The 13,134-nt window shown below is 38.8% G+C and overlaps 1 protein-coding gene across 1 annotated transcript in view; it reads left to right on the forward strand.

Annotated features, from left to right (window-relative positions):
* Positions 1–3,030: 3,030 nt before the first annotated feature.
* Positions 3,031–13,134, forward strand: part of LOC108682986 (sodium bicarbonate cotransporter 3) — a 58,152-nt gene continuing 48,048 nt past the window's right edge. Inside the window, exon 1 of the mRNA XM_047883950.1 lies at positions 3,031–3,108. The gene's annotated coding sequence lies outside the window, so the exon portion shown is untranslated. The remainder of the gene's footprint in view (positions 3,109–13,134) is intronic.

Consider the following 13,134-nt stretch of genomic DNA (forward strand, 5'->3'; position numbering starts at 1 on the left):
CTTGCAATCGCGTAGAGCCTTAGATCCACCTTACGTTGTTGCGGTGTTACTAAGAAAGTGTGAAAAAGTACAAAAGGTGTCGTAGTGTGAACGAAAAGAGGAAGGGTAAATGGAAAGGAAAGTACAAGATGAAAAATGGCGCATTGTGCATAACTGGGTTTGGTTGGAGTTGTGGAGGGGGAAGAGAAACCCGTTGGATGATTTAAAACGCGCGGGACAGTGACAGGACTGTGGTGGTTCCTTGTTTAAATTTTTGATATTTATGAGTACAGTTAGTGGCAAAATAAAATGATTCGTACTCTCCCTATTAACAAACGTTTCGCTTTGTTTACTTTAGTATTTTTCAAAAGGATGATATGATGAGAGGGGGTGATTTGCGATTATCTGTCGTAATTTAAATGTTATAGCGTCATGGATGTGCATGTTTGAGGCTGGAGTTCGCATTTTAACACGTTTATTGAGTATTGGAAATACGAACTCTAGCCTCAAACATGTACAAGGCAATTATAAAACATAATTAAATAGCTCTTTACCCAACAAAACTGGCTGGAATTTGGAACGACGCTTTGTTCTCGGAATGATGACACCTTGGCAGCTCGAGGAACCCATCACTTCTGCACCACATGGATGCTTCATGGAAGGGATATCCCCGCGCCATCGTTTTTAAACTGGTTCTCAGCGCTTGACGTTACCCGGCGAACCTAGGGAAACTTACCGCGCGTTGCGACGCTAGCAGCTCCAGCGACCGCTGCTGCCGTCGCCACCTAACCTCCTGCATGCTCAAGGTGACGACTGCTTGTCACCTCGCAGCGTCCATTATTACTTCTATTGCAACGACGTCATATTCACTTCACACAGGGCTTGTGTGAAGGGCTTGTATTCACAGGGCTTGGCATCAACATAGATGGTTGGGTTGCGTCCATGTCTCACTCTAGAAGCATCTTTTTTTTACTAGAAGCCCATTTTCTACTCGAAAGTAGGTACGAAACTTACCGTCCTCACTAGTAGCGACGCGGAACATTCACAAGCCAAATCTGTTCTAGTTGTAACATTATCGTGACCATTGAAGAATCGAAACATGTTTTCCTAACATGTTTCATTCTTTACTTTATTATTTTCGTTACCGGCAGCGTCTACAGTCTACACGTTATTAATGTACGTAATATTGTAACGATCGGATAGGAAATAACCAACTTATAATTGTATTACGGAACTTATTTATGACCTGGGATGTTTTGTTCCGTGTTTAATCAGTAAGGCATGCAATCCGGTGGGAGTAGAAATACCGGCCCGATCGGAGCGGTAATATAAAAACCAATCTTAGTTACATTGACACTTGGTGTTAGAATTCAATGAATAAATAAATTCAGATTTTCAAATAAGCGAGCGAGAAGAACGCGGACGGTATTCTGATATTATTCTTGCTTATGTCAACAATTCAACAGGTACAACTAAATTGGTTTGAATTCAACTGGTGTACATACATTTCCTGTCGTGAGCTACATTTTCTCTTTGGCGCCGCCCATATTGTGCACCTGTCCTCTTGAGGCGACCGGCAGACGCGACTGAACATTTTTATGTTCAATCGCTAAAACACCTCGGTTTGCATTAGATAAACCCGGTTACGTGATGAATTTAAACTTTAAATGTACTACTAATGACTTTGTTTAAACAAATATAACTCAACACTCAACTCCCTCACTATAATTAAAAGAAGAAATGCTCTGAGCGTCGTCGTGGATGCAAGCCAGCCCGTATGCTTAGAGTAGTTTGTACTCTACTCTGAAGTTCTGACTTCTGCCGTCGCTCAGTCGCGCGATGGGTGCCAGTGGAGAAAGTCGTGTGCGTTTGTGCTGAATGAGCTAGAGTATCCCCAACGAACCTAATAACATAATTTATGCTTCTCTCATCTTAAATCACCTCTACTGCTTTATCGTGCTTTTAACTGAGTTCAACCCCAAGCATTCTCATTTACTCCACAGAGTAACTGCGGATAATATCATCCTTACATGAATTTAGTTTTCTTCGTGAAGGCCGCTAACCTCGAGAGCGTCTTTTCCGTCTGACTGAGCGGCGCGTGTTTCAGCTTCACCTCTCAATGACCTAAAGCTCTATGTGCCGTATGCTTCTATCTTAGGTATTATTAGACTTCTAACTTTGACAATATTTCATCTCAAATTTTTAGCAACCTTGTCTAGTGAAAATAGAAACTTTGCTCTGTAAGGGTGCTTCCTCTTGTTTAGCCTATCATGATTGTAAGCATGATTGATAATCAGTGTCATTTCTGTTAACGAAATGACAATTCTTGGGTGAAAATAATGCAAAATAATATAAAATTATAACAAATAACAGAGTAGCGTGGAAGTTGTGGTCGATTAAATCTTTAAATGCGATCTTCGAACTTCTTGATCGAACACACTTGACATTTACGCTCGCTGTTCGAATTAATTCTATCGATGCTTTCAACGACGTATGCTTTGCATAAAAGCATTTAAGCGAATAATGCAGGATGGTTTTGATTATGTTATGAATTATTCGTCGTGAATTAGTACCAACCAAATCATATTTGTAATGAATTCTCGGGATACTACAAGCTTCCAAGACATGTAAGATTCACAGTTTTCCCTAAGCGCGAGAGATCCGTCGCGACAGACTCACGGCAGAGAGCATCGGGTGTTGCTATTGTTGAAGACACGCAGTTCGATGAACTCGAGTGTTCTTGAACTCCACTCGTTCTGGCGGGAAAAGTTATATGCAGAAACGTGTTCGTGTGTTACAGAAACTTACGCGAACTAGTCTTTTTATATTATGTTGACGCGTGGGCAATGTGTGACAGTGTGAATGTTGTACTGTTGTACACTTCCGTCTACCGATAAAGATAACATTTCTTAAAGGCTTCCCTAATATCATTGACTATCATCCATCTCACGCATTCATTCCCTCGACGGCATATTTCAGCCCTATAAAATAGTATTATTTTAGCTCCCTTTTTAAAATTCTGACTACTAAGTTCGTTTCAGCTAAATCCCTCTTTACTATTTTTTCGGCAGTGAAGGGAACTTGTAAAGCATCAGTGACAGTCGTCGCATGCAACAATTAATTTCTCCGGTGAGTATCGCTCTCATATTAATTTAATAATGTATTTTATTTTTACTGTATCTTAGTTCGAAGATTTGCTACTAGATATTAACTACAGTTCAAGAGAAGTCAGTAAAGAATTCGCACTTCGTCGCATTGAATAATATTTACCTAAATGAACCTGGTGCGTACGAAAGAAACCTGCCTGCAGACTCGCGGCATTGGACACGCGTCTCATAAACCGGTCCCGCTCTTAGTAGGCCTTACGCAATTGCAGTGATTTGAAATCAAATGATACGCAAGTTAATGCATATGAGTCATAATTACTACAGTTGTGAATTCTCAAGTACCTATTAGCAGTTCTAACTACCTCCGTCTTACTGCAGTTTAGTCTGAGATGTTCACTGAAATCAGTTGAAATTGTTTTCTAGAATCTAGATTCTAGATAAACCAGCCGGCCAGTTGCAGCAGTTCACTTGAAGTAACAGTCGTTTTGTTGAATTAATTCTGTTTCCGATGTCAGCTTTTGCTGGTATGCCCTGTCTCGTGGCTGACTGGCTGACAGGCTGGCTTTTTGAAGTCAGCCACCCGCTTGTGGCTGATGCGTCACCGGAAATTCTGTTGCGTCTTCCCACCGCGTGGGTTCGACATCGAAGTTTTTCTTAAGCATTCAGCCGTTGATTTGGATGATTATATTTATACAATCACTATGCCTAGATTATTATTAGCATGAACGTTGGCCAATGGATGATAATGGATTAATGCAGTACATGCATATCTATTTTTTAACTCTGGATAATGGATCAAAAGTTTTCAAAATGAATGAAAGATCGTGTTTTGCTGTTCTAACTTTAGAGTGAATGATGTTGAGACATAATCCTTAGGAAATTATTCGGACGTCCGAGAGTGCTGCGAGTCACCTGTATTAACAAAACACGTGCCCTTTCAATTACGCTGGCACGAATTGTAACCACGATACGTATTTTTACCCTTGATGGAGAACAAACGCAGCTGTCACGCGTTGGATAAATCGCGCTTTGTTTCAGAGCTTCGTGAGACGCTCTTACGTCTGGCGCTGCGCATTCTGTCGTGCAGTGGAGTACTGCAGCTGCTCCCTTCCCACTAAGTTTGTACTCTCAATGAAATTTATTCGAATAAAAAACGGCCATGTGACTACCAATTGAGCACATTTCGTTATTTTCTCGAACCAAACATGAGTTGAGTTGTGTTTGCTATGACGCTCCAGATATTGGACCATCAGCATTAGGTACCTAACAACACCATCAAGGCCATCACCAATATATATCAACTTTAATATCAATTTGAATATAGGGAATTATTATAAATTGATCACCGGGATTTGGCCTTGGTTTTCAGTGTATCCGTGCAACGTTTTAAGTTAATGAGCGGCGTTCGTCACCCACGCATGTAACGTGACAGTATTTTGTGTCCGCCTTGTTTGAACGACACGGGGTGGCCGGAGATGAGCTGTGCAGTGTGCGTGATTGTGGGGCTCAACTTCCGTATAATTATAGGTGCATGATATCCGGTAATCAATTCAATCATTAATTGACTTATCAGTAGTACAACTACTAATTAATCTTTATCTCAATTTCTTTAGTTATGTAATCTGGGACTGTGAAAAGTTTTTGTTTGTAAGATTAATCAATTTATTACCGAAGGCAAAAGTCCATGACTGAAATACCATGAAAATTGGTGCAACCTATGAATATTTGTTAAGTGTCAGCACGCAAACCATGGAGTTAAGGTTGCTGAGAAATGAAGATAATGCCAATACATCAGAACAGAATCTTCTGTTATGTTGGATTTCAACATCGTAAACATCGAATCAGAATATTTATATCATGTTTATTTTACCTTGTATCGAACCTAATCGTGTAAATATTATTTTTAGATAAAAGTAAACTATTGACCTGCGTTTAATGAAGCGTACTCTTTTGAAATAAAAATATTTTTGAATTGATTTATTTGATACCACGTTTTATTCTACGAATTGATCGATTTTTTAGACAAGGCTATACATACCATGTACAATACAGAACTATACATGGCGAACAACAAATGAGTTTTACTACTAGAATAATTTGTCATAATAAATTCACGATTCCCTGAATACGGAAAGATTTTACCGTTAGACCAAGTCTTCGCAGCCAAGGATTCGTGTATCTGAATTATATTTAGTATGTTGCGCATAAACCAAGAAACGAATAATAATTTACGAATAACTCCATTCATTTTATATATTCGTTTGAACGCGAATATTCTGGGTTGGTTCGTTGTGAGGCTTGGTCGACATGAACTGTAAACTGTTTATGTTTGTCGAATGTTGCATTCAACATATAATGTTGCACTATAATTGGCATAAGGTTGAAACAAATCGGATGTACCTAAGCGGGTTTGCCATTCAGTTTTGTTTAAAGTGACATAGCTAGCCTGAAGTTATCCTTAGTGCAGCTTTTGATGAAGACCAGTAGTAATTTTCATTAACAATAATGAAATTGTTGTTACTATTTACTTTTTCTTCTTGAGCAAACGTTTGAATAAATTTGAATGAATTAAATATGTAATATTAACATAGGTACCTCCACCTGTACAAACGAAATATGAGTTTAATTGATGATACAGTAAGTATTTTTTACAAGTGTTTAAATATGCTAATTCAAATGAGTGTTACATTTTAGATGTCGATCCGAACGAGGATTTTTATTTAATCCATCACTTTCGCTGAAAAATTATTTAGTGGATAGAGTAGCCATATTCTAAAAATCTCTGGATTTTAGTAGTCATTTAATGTAGTGCGTTGAAACCCCAGGTTCAGTATCTAGTAATTTTAAATAGAATTACGTGGAGTCATTAACGCAACGCTCGCTCAAGATTTCATATCACCAACCAATTTGCTAGCTTCAACAGCTGATGTTGTTATATATACATACAACATACATACAATATATACATACAATATATACATACAATATATACATACAATATACAAACGTGTTTTTGACACAGGTTTATTCTATGTGGCGCTAATTACAGTAAAAGAAATAAACTTGTAATACTGTACACATCGAAGCATGCTGGCTGCAGAACAGCATGTGTTCTCGCGTGAAGTATATAACTCATCAACTCATTTGTTGAAGTAAGCCTTGAAGATAATCTTATCAGTGGTGTTCATCTAAGCCATGCATTACTTGTATTTTAATTAAATAAATCTTGACAGGCATAAGATAGATTCTTATCAGATACAGCCATATCTTTTCAGTTTAAAGGCATAGCAAGCAGACAACTTTGAACTCTTTTATTGAGTCGTTATATATCTAGGTATTACCTATTTACACGTGGATTTATCTGATTTTTAGCGCATTTTCTCATTTATGGAAAAAATGCGCTATTGTGCTCGTCATGTCCGTCCGTCTGTCGGTACGTCTGTCTGTCCGTCCGTCCGTGACCACGTTTTCGTCGACGAGAAATTGCGCTCTCTGTCACTCACTGCAATGAGTACTGAGTTATATTTTTTAATCTATTGAATCGGAAATTTTCACGTTTGATTTCTAGCACAATAAATATACAGTGTAGTTATTTGATCGCGCATCCACGACATTTCGCGTCAGGACATTACTTTTACCTTTAATTTCATGTTAAGTGGTGGGGGTCATACGGTACGGTATTGAAAATCGGGGAGCGTTGGTTGAAAGCAAAATTCGGATTTTTTGCTTCAATGTGACAGATGTTTATTACTTTCAAATTTCTGTCATACTCCGAAACTTGAGATACCTAGTCACATTCTGACTTGAATTTTGTGTCTAATGTTTGTTGAATTATTTGAAAGTAAACGGCTCTTGCTCCTTGAAGTAACTCGAGGATGGACCATCAGTCCTTAATTTAACGGAATATTGTATGTATATAAAATTTTATTTTTAGTTTTAATGTCACTAGGCATCGTCAAATTTTGGTTGGATTGAAGAATTTAAACAAAAAATTATTAAATTTTAATTTTAGTTATAATGTAAGAAAGTAAACTCTTCATATTTTGTAAATTTAGCACCTATAAAATCCAGGTGTTCTTCGTTAAGAAGAACACGAACTTGTCTTTTTCAATTAACACCATTTATTTTGAATATTATGCCCCCTTGGGTTGGCGGACGATTCAATGAGTTCTCAGATCTGTGGATGAGATTGTTCTCAGATGAGATCTCAGATCTCAATGAGTTCTCAGAGCAACGCTGGGCATAGCTGCTATTGTAATACATCGTTAATCAATCATATGCCGAGGTTAACACTTGATGCTTGTATTCAATAGAAGTCACAAGATACGAGTGACTTGTGTGTACATCATTGATCTTACATTGAAGTTTCGTTCATCCCCTCGACCTGATTCTACCTCTTCCGGCTGTGTGTAGTCATATGTACTGTATCCTGCACCTTGACCTTATATCCGATCTAAGCGAGCCACATTCAATGTTGTGAGAAGGATCACGATCTCAAGCCCTGCGATTGTAACTTGCAAAGCTGAGTTCTAACACGGGCAGTGTACAGAAGACGATGATGGCTGTCCATTGATAAGTGCGCGTGAATAGTGGCTTGAAATATCATATGGAAATAACGTGAAAGCTTTCTTACAGTTGGAGCTTAAGTCGCTGATTAGCAAACATAATGATATGGTATTTGCGAAGCTAGCCTCCTGCATTAACATATAAGTCAGTCTTTTAGCCTTCACAAGTCTGGCTCACGAAAAGATTATTTTATGATCTACCAAGGAAAAACCTGATAAACCGCCTGCAAAATTCACTTCTAGATAAGCCGGGAAGTTAAGCCTAGTTTTTAATATAAACTTATTAGCATTCAAAGCAGTGTAACATTCATAGCCCAAGTCCCGTTATCGCTGGAGCGGCGGAGTGGAGGGTGACAGAGCTGGAGAGCCTATATATGAGCTAGGGCGACTATAACTGCATGGAGGGCCTAGGACCTAGGGTGACTAGGAGCTGTAGTGTCGTGGAGCTAGGATGTACAGAAGTTAGGATGCCTATTGCATTGACAGCTTTCCCGCTAGTGTGCTCAGAAGCTGAAGTGCCCAGAGGCTAAGATGTCTATAGAAGAAACTACGGTGCCTAGCAGATACAGTATCTAGAAGTTAATGTAACTAGGATCTGGAGTGATATGAAGCTCGATTGCCTAGAAGTGTTTAAAGGTTGCAATGCATATAAGCTGGAGTCCCTAAACGTATGTCTAAGCGATGAAGTTCCAAGAATCAAAAAGTCTAGGGGTGGAAATAAAGCTCCTTGTCTTTACTTTACTCACCAGCGTACCCAAAAATGGGTGATTTCAAACAAAAGCTATGATTTGTTTCCATGTGTTTTGATTTGACTTCAGCTCATCGGTTGTGAGCTGATGTCACGTAGATGCCAATGAAATTGTTCATCCTGAAGTATTCTCCACCTCTTCGCAAAAATCGCCACTATTGCTTGTTACAGTAATCCAGTAACCGATTTCGCGGCCGTTATTATTAACCCTCTAACGCCGTATGGCACTCTCCGGGAACATAATTTTTAACTTAAATTAAATGTTCTTAAATTAAATTAAAATGTTCTTTAAATTAAATGTTCTTCTTAAATTAAATTGAAATGTTCTCTGTACGCAACAGAGAACATTTCAAAGTTGTCGTACGTGGCGGCAACCATCGCAGTGCAAGTCATTTTGCGCTCACTAGAACGTATCCTTTTTGGGAAGTAGACGCGTGACAATATTGCTCCGGTTACTCACGTAAAGGCGGTAAAGGGTTAAAGTCCTCCCGTGAACCGGAGCCTAAGTCTCTCTCTAATTGTTTCCCAAAATCATAACAGTTGATGATACCTTGGAAAGGGTAGACACGAGCATGAGCGGTAATGTGATGGCGTAATGGATGCCAATGCCTCCAAGCTGACAAAGCCATCTGAAAATGTCAAACTTTTTTGCATTGAATCCTCTCTATCACCATAACTTTCCAACCTTTCTAACTTTCCTTCTATTCTATTTCTTTTCCGCTCTGTTCTATTCGTTTCGTACTTGTGTTTTTGTCATCTTCATCTTTTCCGATTACCTGGGTATTTTTGTAATAATTTATGTTCCTTATTTTCATAGTCTCTTTTCTCATCGATGTATATACCTGGGATTTTCACTGTAACGTTTCTATGTCTTCCACAATTAAATTAGGTAATTTATTTTCATGTCCAATTAATAATTAAATACTTAATTAAATTATTAAATTTTTATGCCCAATATTTCATTCTTTATGTACGTTCCAAGACGTCAAAATCTGCATGTATTTATTTCAGTTTCGGATGCTCTTCTTGAAGATTTCAGCCGAAAGTCAGAAAAATTGGTGAAATATATTAATGGTCATTACTAATTATATATTCCCATGTTGAAAAAAGTACATTCCATCTCCAAAAAAGCATCATCTCTTAGCTTCTTATCAATAGAAATTATATTTTTTATTCATAGTCATGTGGCACTTTAAAACTGCTAATTGGAAAGAATGGGAATAATTGCTAGAACTCACGGGAAATTTGCGCATTCGGCGTCACGAATAATTTCGTTCTGATTTATAACCTCGACTCCGTTGTGAAAATTTGCCGGACTGATGTTCTCTCTCATTGTCCGATTAGATTAGGTTAGAGTACATTTTGATATAAAGACGTCGTAATGATAACTTTAATGCAGGAAAACCTTTGACTTCTCCTTAAAATCATGTGTGTCCGAATTTTCGACTAGTGGGCTTTTATTACTAAATATTAAATATTAGCAGTCACTATATAACTGCATCCATACGCACAGCGATATGCATGCAGCAAAGGTGAACAAATCATGTCTCTTAAATGCCGTTTTTGCTCTCTCCGCTGCCTCATTTGGCCCTCAATTACCCTATTATTGAAGTCTTAAATGACCCTGAAAGAGGGCCTACGGTCAACAAAAAATGTCGGAGAAATTCTGCAGTTCTTCCATGCGTTTCTCCGCTCATGTCTTATGCATGGAGTGCTTAATTAAACCACTTGGCTGAATTAAATTATTATTGAATGTGTGTGCATTGAGGACTCCTATCACGCAGGATTAGGTAACTGACTCGATCGGTTGCTTGTGTATTGGTGCAGCTGCCTTATTTTACTTTCTCTGCATAGCATAAGACCGATTAATAGACTATGTTGCAAACGTCATGTGTTATTGAAGGATTAGCAAAACTGTTGTTCTAATGAACCTTGTTGCGAACGGCATGCGGTGACATGTAGGTTTTTTGTAGCAGGGTTACGTGTTGTTACTAAATTATATTTGTCGTTGGCCAATAAAAGTTTATAATCAGGCTTGATGAATACTATTCAATAGTTTCCTACACTTTTTAATGAGAGTGACGCGTGTGTGTTTGCTAGTAAACAATAATTCTGAAGATAACTTAATTGTACGAGTCTTCCAGTATGCAGACAATTGTGGCGTTTTGTGAAAGCCCATCTTGTTCAATAAATACAATTTGTTATCAAGCCATATTTACGCAGGAGTCAATTTTGTTTTGGATAATCTCTTGCTTGTATGGCATATGGCAACTTTCTACTAATAAAAAAATTAAGGAGCGACTAAATAGTTTCAGGAAATTTGATCAGGCAACTGAGTTCGGGGGGATTATTAGAATCTATTCGAAAATTGCTCTAAGACGTAAAAAACAAATAGGAATACTGATTCGTTATCTTTGCGTATGGAATATTTTTTGTGCTCCTAAAAGCTGAGCATGCTCTTCTCTATGTTCTTTAATTATCTAAATAACTTACATTTGTTGTTGATTTGCTTATGCAGTGAAAGCCGTACTATTAAAACTAGTTCGATAGTTGGCGAGACGCTCATAGATAGAAGAAGACTATAATATCAATAAACAAAAGATACGATTCCGCCTTCGCCCAGCAAATGAAAATCTAAACAGATTATTGCAAAGCCTGAAATTCGTGCCATCGCAACTGGAACATGATTTCACGAAAGCGTTTCTTATAAATTTGTATTACTTCAAGAAGCGCATAGGACTTGGGAGCGTTGAGCCACAAATGTGAGTGGGAGCGGAAGGTCTTGCGCCATCGTTGTCTATTGTTATCGTAAACCAGAGCGCAACGACATTGTCACCTATAAGAACCCACACACTCAATGTTTTGCTACTCAAAGAAATAAATCTTAGTTCAGAGTCCAGTGCAGGGCTCCTGTCATCCGACAGCGCATCCGTATCGCAACTACGCTGATTCATCTTATTGAGCAGCGCTTTGACACATAATATTATTGCGCAATCTATATTGTGATTTTCAAGATCTTGAAAATATATTGCGCAAACTGGGAAAATTCGTGCCGTCGAGGAGCTACATTGCGCAATATTCGCTCGGCGCGTCTTCTAGCTAGAGGTCGTTCGAAGCAGTTTTATATGTCGATCGCGTGTCCTTATCATGGAGATCGAAAAAAACTACTTCTGGCATGTAGTGAGCTTTATAATGGTCTCCAAGCTTAATGGGATGTTAAATGTATAGATTATACTAATAGTTAGAAAAAGCGGAGCAGTACAAGTTATTGATTAAAATGTACTCTCAGTTCATGTACTATTTAGTAAAATTTTGTGAATAAACTTCTACCTGTCAATAAACCAGTGGTACTTGGACTATTTCTCTCTATCTGCGAGCTTGTGTCTGGGGGCGTGATTGCGCAATATATTGCACAATCGCGCCATGTGGCTCTTAGACACAATATTATTAAGCAACCAAAAATATTAGGCAATAATAGTGCGTGTCTCAGGCTCTACGGTCAATTTATTGTACAAACCACATTGTTTGTCTAGGGGCTGCTCAAGTATTCTTCCACCACCCGACTGACTAATCGTCAGTTCCAACTTTTGTCACTGGACCATTTATTACAGCCTCAACCTCCAGGATCTCTGTCAGGCGGGACTGGGTGGACTTTATTCCGGTGCCCCAACAGAAAATGGTCAGAAAATGTTAAAGACGCATTTGAATTTTTGTCATGTTAAAAGGCACATTCGCTGACATGCACTCAGGACTCGGGAGCTAAAGGTTTCTAGCGACGGGCCTGCTACCGCTGGTCAGCCGCCTGATGGTTAGTCAATTCCAACCATTGTTTTCCAAACAACGTGTTCTTCCATTCCTATCGTCCGACCACGTATCAGTTCCAGCCTCCTGACTCATCATCAACTTAGTTTGAGATCTTTCAAATGAGGTACTTAGTCTGGATCAAGTGTCAGTCACTAAATTCCGCGTGTTCTTCATCTAGTGTACATCACATTCTACCCGTCGAAAATCTAAGAGGTTTGGAAATTTATCAGTGCAATTAGACCAACATATCGATCCCCATTTTCGCAACGCAGAGTGACCGCTTCATATTGTCGCATTTCACGGACTCAGGGCAGGCGGCCTGCCCCTTGATGTTTCCTCCGCCGACGTCTCGTACAGCATGAAAAAATAATTATTGGGGTATTTTGCTGAAATTTGTGTCTCTGCAAGCACCAATATTGTATTTGGATACACATTCTAACGACTGTTGTAGTTTTCCAACTCGATGCTATCGCACCCATGTGTGCGTAGAATACGCATGTGTTGTCCCATGCGTTTGACATTCTGCACTGGGCTGTCCTTGTCTAAACCTTGTCTATAAAATTTCGAAATAGTCGCAAAATGGGACGACATACGAAATACGGATGCTCAAACGCTGGTCGTTGAGAAAAAAGCGAAAAAGTTAAGTTATGAAGATGGCATGCAGTACAATTAATGGCCTTTCCCAACCTCTTCAAATACTCAACAGAAGCTATATAAATGGGGTTTCGTGCGAGCCAATTCATTGATAATTGCATGAAGGTCACGTGTGTCATCCATCGCCGTTTGAACTCCGTCAGAAGGTCTGGTTTCCTGGCGATATTCACCCATTAACTTGAAGAAACTAAGATGAATTAAATCGGTACACAAAGACATAGGTTATTCTTTGGCACAAGTTGGACGATTAAACGGTAACAGACTTGCGGGTTATCCG

Source organism: Hyalella azteca, unplaced genomic scaffold (genome assembly GCF_000764305.2).
Source record: "Hyalella azteca isolate HAZT.00-mixed unplaced genomic scaffold, Hazt_2.0.2 contig1765, whole genome shotgun sequence".
In the NCBI taxonomy this organism is placed as follows: domain Eukaryota; kingdom Metazoa; phylum Arthropoda; class Malacostraca; order Amphipoda; family Hyalellidae; genus Hyalella; species Hyalella azteca.